The sequence below is a fragment of the Leptopilina heterotoma genome, unplaced genomic scaffold, assembly GCF_015476425.1.
Source record: "Leptopilina heterotoma isolate Lh14 unplaced genomic scaffold, ASM1547642v1 Lhet_60, whole genome shotgun sequence".
Lineage (NCBI taxonomy): Eukaryota > Metazoa > Arthropoda > Insecta > Hymenoptera > Figitidae > Leptopilina > Leptopilina heterotoma.
This window is the reverse complement of record NW_025111138.1, coordinates 7,471,051-7,485,670: the sequence shown is the minus strand read 5'-3', so window position 1 is coordinate 7,485,670 and position 14,620 is coordinate 7,471,051. Positions and strand designations below refer to the sequence as shown.

Sequence of the window (14,620 nt, the reverse complement as noted above, 5' to 3'; positions counted from 1 at the left end):
TATTTTCTCCTTTTACTTGGTGCTGTTGGAAAGAAAATTTTACCGGAATTAATTTCATTGGCAAAGAATAATAAATAACATCAAGGAATCAAAGAAATGAAATATAATGCACTGAAGAAAAATTCATTTGAATTAAATAAAAATTCTTTGATTCAATTAAATGGTTTACTTGACTATTAACCATTAATTATTTATTTTCGAAATTCAATTATTTTTAATGTCTACTGTATTTAAATAAAAAATTTCCCAAAAGAATTCAATTATATAAAAAAATTTTTTATAATATTCTTTGAAGGCATTCAATTGCTTTCATAAATAATAAAATGTTTACAGGAATTCAATTATTTAAAACATAATTTAATAAAATTTTTAAGAAAAAATCAATTATTTAAAAAGATTTTTATAAAATTCTCCGCAAAAATTCAATTATTTAAAAAAATTGGAATAAAATTATTCGCAAAATTCAATTATTTAAAAAAAACTTTAATAAAGTTCTTCGCAAGAATTCAATTATTTAAAAAAATTTGAATAAAATTCTTCTTAAGAATTCAATTATTTTTGAAGAAGACAATTTTTAATGAATTCCGGGACAAAATGCAATTATTCTTATAAATTTTATTAGAATTCTTCAAGAGAATTCAATTATTTAAAAATTTAATTAATTTCTGGTAATTATTCAATTATTTTCAAAAATTTTAATAAAATTCTTTACAAAAATTCAATTATTTTATAGATAATAAAATTTTGTAAACTTAAATTCAATTATTCATACCTAATGCAATTTTAATTAAATTCTTGGTAATTATTCAATTATTTTCAAAAAATTTAATAAAATTCTTCGCAAGAATTCAATTATTTAAAAAAAACTAGTAAAGTTCTTCTTTAAAATTCAATTATTTAAAAAAAACTAGTAAAGTTCTTCTTTAAAATTTAATTATTTAAAAAAATTTGTAATAAAGTTCTTCTTAAGAATTCAATTATTTTTATAAATAATAAAATTCTTCTCAGGCATTCAATTACTTTTAAAAAATTCAATAAAATTTTTTGCAAAAATTAAATTATTTTCATAACTAATAAAACTTATCGCATGATTTTTATTATCTGTAAGACAATTTTTAATGAATTCCGGGACAAAATGCAATTATTCTTATAAATTTTATTAAAATTCTTCAAGAGAATTCAATTAATTTAAAATTTAATCAATTTCTGGTAATTATTCAATTATTTTCAAAAATTTTAATAAAATTCTTTACAAAAATTCAATTATTTTATAGATAATAAAATTTTGTAAACTTAAATTCAATTATTCATACCTAATGCAATTTTAATTAAATTCTTGGTAATTATTCAATTATTTTCAAAAAATTTAATAAAATTCTTCGCAAGAATTCAAGTATTAAAAAAAACTAATAAAGTTTTTCTCTAAAATTGAATTATTTGAAAAACAATGTAATAAAGTTCTTCTTAAGGGCATTTATTTGAACCATTATGACGTCACAGTTTTGCAAAGCATGTGTTCTAAAGTGTGACGTCATAATGGTTCAAATGCCCTTAAGAATTAAATTATTTTTATAAATAATAAAATTCTTCTCAGGAATTCAATTACTTTTAAAAAAATCAATAAAATTTTTTGCAAAAATTAAATTATTTTCATAAATAATAAAACTTATCACAGGATTCAAATTTATTTTAATAAATTTTTAATTAATTTCTGGAGAAATGCAATTATTCTTAAAAATTTTATTAGAATTCTTCAAAAGAATTTGAATTATCTGAAAAAAATTTTATATAAATTTTGTTTATTTGAATTGGATAGTTAAATTTAATAAAACTTAATTTCTTTTATTTGTTTTAAAAAATAATAAGCTAATATATTGAAATCTTACTCGATAAATCAAAATTAGTAGAATTATTCTACTAAGAAATAGTAAAGTTTACTAATTTCGTTTATTAGATTCATTTAATTATTTACTTGATCCAATAACATAAATATAACATTAACAAATATAAATTTCAGTATAAGAAAAAATTTTTTTTCACTGAAAAGAAAGACAGTTTGTTCTAAGGATATGAAATTGAGATAAAAAACGTATTAAAAGTGTTGCATCGCAACACTTTTCATACGTTTTTTATCTCAATTTCATATCCTTAGAAAAATTTTGATTTTATGGTATTTTGGAATTTGTTTTCAACTATTAATGTAGAATTAGTTTAATGATAAAAAAAAGCGCCAAAAGAAAGGAAAAGAAAAAAATAGATGAGAAGTGATAAAGAGAGCGCGGTTGTGTGATTCGAAACATCATCTCTCACTCTTTACCTCTTAACGCTTTTAAATCAACTTTTCAGGGGCTACTCTTTATAGCGCAATCTTTTTCTTTGCTAAGGTGGTTTATGGTGACACGGTAAAACTCTCATGTCGAGTCGTAAACGAGTTCTTCGTTCCTGAGAATCAACGACGAGGACTTCTATATATATACACCTAGATGTATGTGTATTAAACAGAAAACGTTCCTAAAGGTGCAAACTCACGAGTCCCCTAAGAGTTTTACACGCTCGTGGGTGTAAATGCGTTTCTAAATAGTTCAAGCCACGGGCATTAAATACGAAAAAAGAGGAGAAATATTCAAATTATGTTAAATAGGATTAGTGTAAATCTAATCTTAATCTCAACATGAATAAATAGGCTGAGGAGAATGAAAAATTTACGTTTTTCTTATTCATCTTCTACTTCTCCTCAACATCAATATTATTATCGTACTTTCAAATTAACGGTATTTTGGAATATAGTGTACATATTGGTAAAAAAATTTTTATCACGTATCGAGTATTTTTTTTCTTATCGAAAATTATGGCTAGAGAAATAACTCCCCTATTGGTTTTAGAATTTTAAGTTTCGATAGATGCTTCTTTGAATGCTTGGACGAATAAGAAAGTGAATTTTAATACAGTCGTTGTAAACTTTAGTTCAAAAATTAAGGTCCTTGAAAAAATACCAAAATTATTGTTTTCTGTAATAAAATTTAAAAAATCGAGTTGCATTCCGATAGGTTTTACTGTAGAGGATTCTAAAATTTCGAACGTTCAGATGAATACGAAATTTATTTATAAAAGAATAAATTATTTTGTTTATTTGAATGTTCAGAATTTTTGAAACATTAATTTTAAGAAAAGAATTTTTAGTTTCGATTTTTATTAATTTTTTTGATACAATCATCTAATAGAAAATTAAACCTTTTTTTATAAATTTTTTTTTATTTTGATTTATTTTTACTCGTCTACAAAGTAATTTGAATAATAAATACGAGTGCAATATAATGGAAAAGACGACGACATTGATGTACAAAATTTGAAATTATTAAAATGAGAATTTTATGAAAACTATAAATATATTTGTCGTGTCAGTGAACTGTTTCATATATAAATATTCAAAAACATTCATAATACATTTATACTCTATTATAATCGAGGGTATGATTTATTCTTACATTTGCAGACAAACAGCCGATACGATCAGTAAATTAGATAATTAATTATATCAATTGAATAATAAAAGCCACTCAGTCTGATATTTATCGAATGAATTTTCATTTTACATCAATTCGTTTCAAAGAAACATGCTATCGTATTAAAAGTGTATTGAATAACATTTAATTATTATGATTGATTATAACGCGTAGAGGGAAAAGAATTTCAGGATTTCATTACAAATTCATAATATTATATGTGGAGGGAAAATGTCATTGTATGGAAATTAATATTTTTTTCAACGAATTTTTTAATTTGATTTGTAAAGAACAATAGTTTATATTTACCTATGAAGTTAAGAGATTTTTAGGGTTTAGTCAGAAAATGTTCGCCTTCCTTTTATTCTATTTATTTATTATTTATTTTATTCTTGAAATCTAAAAATGATGCGAAATCGTTTACTAATTCAAAAGCGTAAGAATTTCTTTCATTTTTCACTAAAACTGCAATTTTCAATTTTTACTCTGATCAAGAAATTTATACAGTAATGAAAAGAAAGAACCAAAATTGTTTAGAATTATTTGTTAATTTCGACAACAATTAATTAAAGCAACAATTAGTTCAAAAAACAATTAGTCAACATAACAATTAATTTTAAAAAAACATTAATTAAAGCAATATTTAATTACAACAATTATTAATCGATTAACAATCAATTAAAGAAAACGATTAATTTAAACAACAATTAATTTAAAAAACCATGATATTAAACAACTAATTGAATAAAATTTAATTTAAACAAAAATTACTTATAATTAATTATAGCAGCAATTAATTGAAGCAACAGTTAATTATAAAAGACATTAATTTAAACAACAGCTAATGTAACGAAACAATTACTTGAATCAATAACTAATCGAAACAACAATTAAATTAACAAAACAATTATTTAAAGCAACAAATAATTACAAAAACCATTAATTTAAACAACGATTAATTGAAGGAACAAATATTTTAAACAACAATTAATGCCAATAACAATTAATTTAAAAAAACAATAATTTAAACAAAAATTAATTGAAGCGATAATTAATTATAGCAGCAATTAATTGAAACAACAGTGAATTAAAAAGCCATTAATTTAAACAACAATTAATTTAAACAATAGCTAATCAAAACAACAATTAATTTAAAAAACAATTTTTTGAAGCAACAAATAATTGAAACAACTATTTATGGAAACAAAAATTAATTTAAAAAATCATTGATTGAAGCAACAATTAATTATAACAATTATTAAATAATCGATACAATTAGTTAAAAAATCCTTAATTTTAACAATTAATTGAAACAAAAATTAATTTTAGAAAATCATTAATTAATCATTAATTGAAAAAACTATTAATTTAAACAACAATTAATTGAATTAACAACTAATTTAAACAACAATTAATAAAAACAACTAGTAATCGAAACAACAGTTCATTAAAGATACAATTAATTGAAACAACTGTTAATCTAAACAAAAATTAATTTTAAAAGACCGTTAATATACAACGATAAATTAAAAAACCGTCAATTTAAACAACACATAATTGAAACAACTGTTAATCGAAACAGCAGCTACTTTAAAAAACCATTGATTAAAACAACAATTAATGGAAACCATTAATGTTGAAAAGGAACAATAAAATTCCAATAAATATTAATTCTAATTCAAAATTAAATAAAAATGAATTTGAAATTGAAAGTCATATTTGTGGGGTTTAGTTTTTTATTTTCTAAATAGTCACACAGCATGTAAGAATCAGTTAACGAGAGTCCTACTTCGTTAGTGTTGACCGGTAAGGAAAATAGTTTATCTTCCTAATTTGGAAATCGTTAGTGAGAATAAACAAGGTATGCAAGTTTGTTGATACTTATGGGGGAAATGTATATACCATTTAGAGAAAAAGCCACACACGCACACACACAAACACACAAATTTATAACTAGCAACAGGGACACAGCAGGATACTTGATAAATGCCATATATCGAACTCGTTTACCTGGTCCGCGATCGACTGATTCTATTTGAAAGGATGTTGCTGCATCCGACTATACACAACTGACGTGATCGCCTCCATATTGCTTAGATGCTAGATATATATTTATAGTCTTTTCAAATTTATTATTTATTTATTATTATAAATCACGTATATAAAATCATTAAATAAAAATATGTGGAATAAATTATTCTATAGAAAAACTTATTCCTTTTTTTGAATTATCATTTATACTAGCAAATGTAACTTAAGATTATATTCAATTTATTATTATTATGCAAATTATTAAAGTTTTTATTTTCCTATAAAAAAACTTTAATTTTTTTGAATCATTTCAGATTCGAAATTAAAAAAAATAAACCCAGCAGAGTTAGTCCCCTATTTTTTCATAGTTTTAATTTTCAACTCTTCAATTCAATATATTTTTTTTCCATTTTTCTTCAAAAACAAGATTAATCTCTAAAATTGGAAGAAAAATTCTTTAAAGTACAACATTTAATTGAATAAAAATTGCCAAAAACTCCATTGAAAATTTTTCAAATAACTTTTTTTGGGGATTGGATTATATTAAAAAATAAATTTTGGAAACAAATGTCATGTTCGTCTCTGAAATTTTTTTTTTTCTTTCAATCGTTGATTGTGAATGTGTTGTAAATTACACAAGCGACGTCAAAAAAGGAGACACAGAAATGTTTCATTTTTTGGTCGCAAATAACAACAAATGTCGTCTTTATATGCAAGACTATTTTTGAAGACGCGCGATGTGCCTTAAGAGCGTGAAATTGATCTTGAACAGTTGCTGGGTACTTGAGAGGATTTTTTTCTCTGAAATTCATTGTTCCTTGGGTTGAAAATGGTCCTACTGGTTGTAAAAGGTTCTGTGTATAAGAAAAATGTAGGTACACTTGAAAATTATGTTGTTCCCTTGTCAAAGAAAAAAAGTAGGGAAAGCACCTTTTTGCTGGTATCAAATAACAGAAATTGCCCTCTCTCTCATTCAATAACTGACAATGAATACGAAGGAAAGAAGGAAGGATATAAGGTCTAAAGCAGTCTGAAGAAATGAGAGAAATAAATATATTGTCAAGGCTCAAGGTCTACTTTTCGGAGTATTATTTTTTAGATTTATAGACTCTCTAAATATTTTGCTCTCTGAATCTGAATTAGTAAATTTTTTTACTAATCTGAATCAGCTAGTGAATTAGTTGAAATTTATTGGCGAATTTATGGGAAATTGCTTTTACTTTAGTAAATGTATTGTTTCTTTATTCATACTATTTTTTACTTTTTTTTTGCTATTTTTTATTTACAGTTTTTTATTTTCTTCATATCCTATGTTACATTTCCTATTTTTTATTTACTATTTTTTATTTATTATTGTCATTTTCTATTTTACATTTCCTATTTTTTATTTACTATTTTCATTTACTTTTCTTAATTTAGTTACTATTTTTTTTATAGTTACACTTTTTTTATTTAATTAATTTTATTTAATTATTTTTTATTTACTATTTTTATTTACTATTTTCATTTACTATTTTTTATTTACTATTTTCATTTACTATTTTTATTTACTATTTTCATTTACTATTTTTATTTACTATTTTCATTTACTATTTTCATTTATTATTCCTAATTTAGTTACTATTTTTTTTTATAGTTACACTTTTTTTATTTAATTAATTTTATTTAATTATTTTTTATTTACTATTTTTATTTACTATTTTCATTTACTATTTTTTATTTACTATTTTCATTTACTATTTTTATTTACTATTTTCATTTATTATTCCTAATTTAGTTACTATTTTTTTATAGTTACAGTTTTTTTATTTAATTACTTTTATTAAATTATTTTTTATTTACTATTTTCATTTACTATTCTTAATTTAGTTACTATTTTTGTATAGTTACAGTTTTTTTTTATTTAATTACTATTTTATTTACTATTTTCATTTACTATTCTTAATTTATAGTTACTATTTTTTTATAGTTACAGTTTCTTTTTTATTTAATTACTATTTTCATCTACTATTTTTAATTTAGTTACTATTTTTTTATAGTTACAGTTTCTTTTTTATTTACTACAGTAAATTTTAACTAGTTTAAAAGAAAGCAAGTCAGTCACTAATTCAAAAACCTCTAAATTTTTAATAATTATATAAGTAAATTAATTTAAAATTCAAATTTAACGTTAACTTAATAAGGAATTATTTTTTTTAATACACAAAAAAATATTTTTTTATAAAATACAAAGTAAACTGTATGTTTAAATATACAAATGCGTTTTTTAATTCCATTTGAGAAATTCCTATATTTATCGTTTGTAAAAGAACACTAATGAGCAACAAAAACTGCTATTAAAAACTCATTATCTCATTAAATTGAAAATCTACTTTTTAAACAATTTGTAAAAAGAATGTTCTTGTAAATTCCTCAAAATTTTAGTTTACATTTTTATTTTATATTTTTATTATTATTATTATTATTATTATTATTATTATTATTATTATTATTATTATTATTATTATTATTATTATTGATAATATTATTATTGTTGATATTATTATTGTTGTTACTATTATTTGTTATTATTATGTTTATTTATACATTTAATTTGATTTCTTATCATGTCTGATTTAATTTTCTTTTTTCTTTTGCAGGTAAGTTTCTGATACCGATGATTCAATAATCCCTCTTTCACATATTGGTATGAAATCTTTAATTTTATTATTTTTTCCTCAATAATTATTATTATTTTGATCAAATTTTGATCTATAATTTCTAAACGTTTGAATTAAAGAAATTTTTTGTTTATGTAACATATTTTTTTTAAAAATTACTAGTGTGAAACAGTGAAAAGCAAAATCTCATTGCTTAATAGAAATTGAAGGACATTTGAATTCTGTTTTTCTTCTTCTTGTTTTTTTTTTAATTGGCAAAACTCTCCCCTTCTTTTTAAATACGAAACGCAAAGAGAGACAGACGCGAGAAAATTTTCGAAACTGCGCGAAATAAAAATGAATTCTCTCTTGTATATATAAAAAAAATTCAAGTTCCACACTGAATTGTTAATTGACTATTTTTAGAGTGTAAAGAAAGACAGTACGAATCTGTGTCGTGCATCCCCATTGCGTGATGATAAGTCAATTGATATTCACGGGATGTAGGTACTTTTTAAACGTCTGTGTGCGCGCACATATACATTATATATACTCGAAGCTCATAGAGCTGTATAATCCGAGGTCTTGAGAAATGGTGCGTGAACCAGAACATCAATGCTAGAAATCGAGTTACTGAATACGTTTCATATACCTATACCTATATCTGAACCTAAACTAGAATCTAGTTTCTCTCCCTCAGCGAAACGAGAAAAAGATGATAGCGAAGCACAGAAAATTCGTAATTTTAAAAAGAGATACAGGATTGCCACAGGAAAAAGTCGGGGAAAGTAGAATAAGTCAGGAAAATCAGGGAAAAGTCAGGGATTTTTATTAAAAGTTCTGAAAAAATTAAATTTTTAATTAAAATTTCCTGAATTTAAGGTTTTCAATTCAAATTTAAGGAAATGTCAATTACAATTTACAAACTTCCTGATATTCAATTATTTATAAAAATTACAATAGCAAATCTTTCAAAATTCAATTATTTTTTTTATTTTTAAGTAAAATTACCAGATATTAAATTATTCATAAACAATTATCAAAATTTTTTAAAAATTCTCGTCAAAATTTTAAATATCTTTAAAATTAATAAAATTCTTCTCCGAAATACAATTATTTTCAAAAACTTTAGTAAAATTCTATGCAAAATTTCAATTATTTACAAAAATTTCTTTAATTCAATGATTTTCAATATCGAATATTTTAATAAAGTTTTTCAAAAGAATTCAATTATTTAAAAAAAATTTTTAATAAAATCCTAAACAAACATTTAATTATTTTCATAAATAATGAAAATTACACAACAATTCTTCTATTTACAAATTTTATATAAATTTCTTCGCAAGAATTTAATTGGGTTCAAATTTTTTTTAAATTTTCGTTAAGATATTAAAAAGCTTTAAATATTCAATATTATTCATAAAATTTGCAAAAAAATCTTTGAAAGTAAAATTATCTTAATTTCAGGTTATTGATTCAAATTTTTTAAAAAAATTCAATTATAAATTCAAATTCAATTATTTACAAAAATTATAAAAGGAAATTTTTGAAAATTCAATTTTTTGAATTTTTAATTAAAATTTCCTGAATTTTAGGTTCTCAATTCAAATTCAAGAAAATGTATTAATAAAAATTAAATTATTTTTTTAATTTTTTAGTAAAAGTACCTATCTAAATTTCAAGTTTTTAATATAAATTTTTCAAAAAATTTAAATTAAAAACTTTCTGATATTCAATTATTTAAAAAATTACAACAGTAAATGTTTCAAAATTTAAATTATTTTTTTCTATTTTTAAGTAAAATTACTAGATATTAAGTTATTTATAAAAATTGTTCAAAAATTTAAAAGAATTCTCATAAAAATTCCAAATATCTTTAAAAATAATAAAAGTTTCCGAAATTCAATTATTTAAAATAGAATTTATTTATTTATTTATTTATTTATATGTGTTTACGGGCACAAAGGCCTTTTGTACAAAATACTTAACAAATTTAGCTTAAATTTTTTTGAAAATAATCAATTATTTAAAAAAAATGTTAATAAAGTTTTTCGCAATAATTCAATTATTTTCAAAAATATTAAATATTTTCCAGGGATTCAATTATTTTTATAAATAATAAAATACTTTTTAGGAATTTAATTATTTTTATAAGTAATAAAACTCATCGCAGAATTTCAATTATTTTTAATACAATTTTAATTTCATTGGATTCCTCGATTAATGTAATTATTCATAAAAATTTTATTAAAATTTGTCGAAGGAATTCAATTATTTAAAAATTTGTTGATAAAATTCTTTATGAGAATGCAATTTTAAGAATTATTCAATTATGTAATAATATATTTATTTTTGTATTATAAATTATTGAATTCTCGTAAAATTTTCTAAAAAAAATTTATATAAAAATGAATTTCAGTTAAAATTTTAGGTTGCAACTTGAAATTTTTGGAAATTTGAATTTTTCATACTTTTAACTAAAAATTCTGTAAAATTATTTTTATTGAAAAAGTTTAATTGAATTTTTTTTGTAATTTAAAATTTTTATTTCCTAATATATATTTAATTGAAGAATTTCTGATTAATCGAAATTTTGTAAAATCGAATTGCAAGTAAATGAATTTGAAAATTCTCAAAGAACTTTGTCAAAAAATATTTTTAAAAAATTGATTTAAAGAATAATTTTTAATGTGAATCAGAGTATTCTTTAGGGTCTTGGAAAAAGTCAAAATTTTTTCATGAAATCAGGGGAAAGTTAGGGAAAAACAAAATAAAATTTTTGTGTCTACCCTGATATAATTTATCCTCACGAAAAAAAAGAAACTTGACATAAAAATCACGACGATAGCATACATACATATTTATTATTTTTAATAAACTGAAAATTGAAATTTGAAATGAAAGCAGCATATGTTTGAAAAAGTTTTCGCATTTTAATATTAATGTTAAGGATATGAACAGTGGCGTGTTTTATGACCTAAACCTCCGAAGAATAAATTCTCTCAACATTTGCTCGTGATACTCGTGTGAATGCAAAATGTACTGAAATTGCATACTAAAAGAAGAGAAATCATATAAAGTCGACAAAAAAAGAAGAGAGAATCAAGAAAATAAAATGATATCATTTCAACAAATGAGAGCGTATGTTAAAATATATAAACTCTTATCATCATTATAAATGATTCTTTAAAGGTATCACATTTAATGTCAAGGTCACTTCCGTTCAGATATGTATGTGCAGGGGAAATTTTTTTCCCTTTTTGGTGTCGATATAATTAATGACGCAATTAAAATATATATCGAGAGAATTGATTTCTCATTTTTCACGCGATCGAGTTTTATTATACCGCACAATTATTATGTGAAGATTATGATAATTTTTGTGTTTTAATGGATTTCTAATCGAGTCAAAAAAATCTCATATATGTATGTTGAATTATTGAAACACTATGTATATTTTTGGTTTGGAAATTTATTTCATTTTTTTGATTTGATTCATTGGAAAACGTTTATCGCTTTTAATGTGTGTTTTTTTTGGGTTATTTTACATTTCTGATTATATCTTAAATGAATATTTACTGTTACTTTTTTTTTTAAACAAGATTTATTGAATTACAATTTAATGGTAGCAATTTTCATGTACCGGTATTACTACTATTTTTTGAATATTATTATATTGAAACATGAAAAATGGAGATTAAAAACAGAAATAAAATAAATTATAAATATATGAAGGAAATGTAAAATACTTAGTAGGAAAAATAATAATAATAATAATATAGTAACAATTATAATAAAAATAATTACTGTAATTAACTATATTAATTTTCGTATTTTTTCAGTAAATAAAATATTTAATTATTATTATTTTTTCGTAGGAATTAAAATTCTTCAAAACATCCAAATTCAAACTTTTTTGAAATTAATCAACTTTAAAAATATTGTTATAAAACATAAAGAAAACGATTACTCCGAGTCTGTCGACTCGGAGTGATCGATTTCTTCATGTTTTATAATAATTAAATAGGATCAAGTGTTAAAATCATTATTTTATATTACAAAAATATTGTTACTGCAACTTCTTCAAAATTATTTTCTTCATTTCAATTCAATCATTATTTTCTACAATTTTTAACAAAAATTTTTCTTTTAATCAATTATTTTTAATAGTTTTTGAAAAAGTTCTTTGAGAATTTTCAAATCTATTTCTCTACAATTTAAAATTTTACGAAATTTTGATTATCCGGAAACTCTTTAATAAAATATATATTAGAAAATAAAAACTAAAAATCAAAACACAAAAAAAAATTCAATTAAATTTTTTCAAAAAAATAAATTCTACAGAATTGTTAATTAAAAGTATGAAAAATTCAGATTTTATTAAAAAATTCTACGAGAATTCAATTATTTTAATACAAAAATAAATATTTTGTTGAATAATTAAATGTTTCTTAAAATTTAATTCTTGTACATAATTTTATCAACAAATTTTTAAATAATTGAATTCTTTCGACGAATTTTAATAACATTTAAGAATAATTACAATTTTCGAGGAAATCGATTAAAATTGTATTCAAAATAGTTGAAATTCTCCGATGAGTTTTATTATTTATGAAAATAATTTAATTATTCCAATGAATTTTATTAAAATTCAATTCTTATAACGAACTTTATCAAATTTTTTTTTTTTGAAAATAATTGAATTATTACGAAAAATTTAATTAAAATTTATGAAAATAATTAAATTCTTTTAAGATCTTTAATTAAAAATTTATTGAAAAAAATAAATTCTAATGAACAAATTACATCAAAATTTTTTTAGAATAATTGAATTTGGTTGAAGAATTCTACCATGAATTTTATTATTTACCATATGAAAATGAAAGAATTGCTAAAAAGAATTTTATTATTTATGAAAATAATTGAATAACTGAAAAAATTTTACTATTTATGAAAATAATTGAATTACTGTGAAATTTTTATTATTTATGAAAATAATTAAATGTTTGCGTAGAATTTTATTAAAATTTTTTTTAAATCATTGAATTTTTTTGTAAAATTTTATTACAATAGTAGATATTGAAAATCATTGAATTGAGGAAAATTTATGAAAATAATTGAACAACTGAAAAAATTTTACTATTTATGAAAATAATTGAAATTTTTATTATTTATGAAGATAATTAAATGTTTGCGTAGAATTTTATTAAAAAATTTTTTAAATCATTGAATTCTTTTGGAAAATTTTATCACAATAGTAGATATTGAAAATCATTGAATTGAGGAAAATTTTTGAAAATAATTGAAATTTTGTCAAGAATTTTATTAAAATTTTTGAAAATAATTGAATTTTGAAGAATTTTTTTATTTATAAAGATATTAATTGGGATTTTGTCGAGATTTTTTTGTAAATTTTGAACATAATTGAATTTTGTGATAAGAATTTTATTACTTTTGAAAATAATTGAATTTCTGCAATTATTTGTAACTTCTTCAAAATTCAATTTTTTTTAGTGTTTTTAACTAAAATTCTTCTGTAAATCCATTATTTTTAATAATTAATTAAATGTTAAAAGATTTAACTAATTTCAGAAGAATTTGAATTATTAAATTTTTTGAAAAATATAAGTTTTTAAAATTTTTAATTTAATTCATTCAACACTGAAATTTTATAAAATTTCAAATTGAAACCGTTCTTCAAATTTGAAGTTCTTGATGAAAATTGTAAACGCAACTCTTTTAAAATTAAATTAATTTTGAAATATTTAAGTAAAATTATTCATTAAATAATTTATTTATTTTATGATATAGTTTTTGATGGTTTAAGTTATTTAAATAAAAATTTTTGTCAGAAATTTGAAAAATTGAATGTTTTGTATTAGAATTCGTGCTGTAATTTTATAGTTTATGAGTCAAACAAAAAAGACACAAAAATTCAGAATTTTCTTATGAATTCTCAAAATTTAATTTTTTTTCAGTACTTTTAATAAAAATTCCTGACTTTTCCCTGAATTTCCTATGTCAGAATATATGATTATTATAATTATAATAATATTAAAACTATATATTCCGATTCATATTTTATTTTTATAAAAAAAAATTTGAATTAAAAATTTTTACGTTCTATTATTTTTAAAATTGCTAATTTTATTTAAAAAAGTGAGTGAGAACTCAGCCGCGAATTGTTGCTAGTAATAATTATATTTAGGATTATAATTGACAATTTTATTTTATATTTACTTCCTACTTATCTTTGTTTTTGCAATCACTTTTTGAATTACAGTAAAATTTCTTGAATTCTATGTTAAATTTGCAAAAAATTTTAATTAAAAATCTTTTGATATTCAATTATTATTTACAAAAATTGCAACAGCAGAACTTTTAAAATTCAATTATTGTTGGAACTTTTATTTATTTATAATTTTACTATCTCAGTAGACATTGTAA

The 14,620-nt window shown here is 20.6% G+C and overlaps 1 protein-coding gene across 5 annotated transcripts in view; it reads left to right on the top strand.

The window, feature by feature from the left end:
- Nucleotides 1-14,620, top strand: part of LOC122509464 (caskin-2) — a 149,148-nt gene that overhangs the window by 94,247 nt on the left and 40,281 nt on the right. The gene's annotated exons all lie outside the window — the stretch shown is intronic.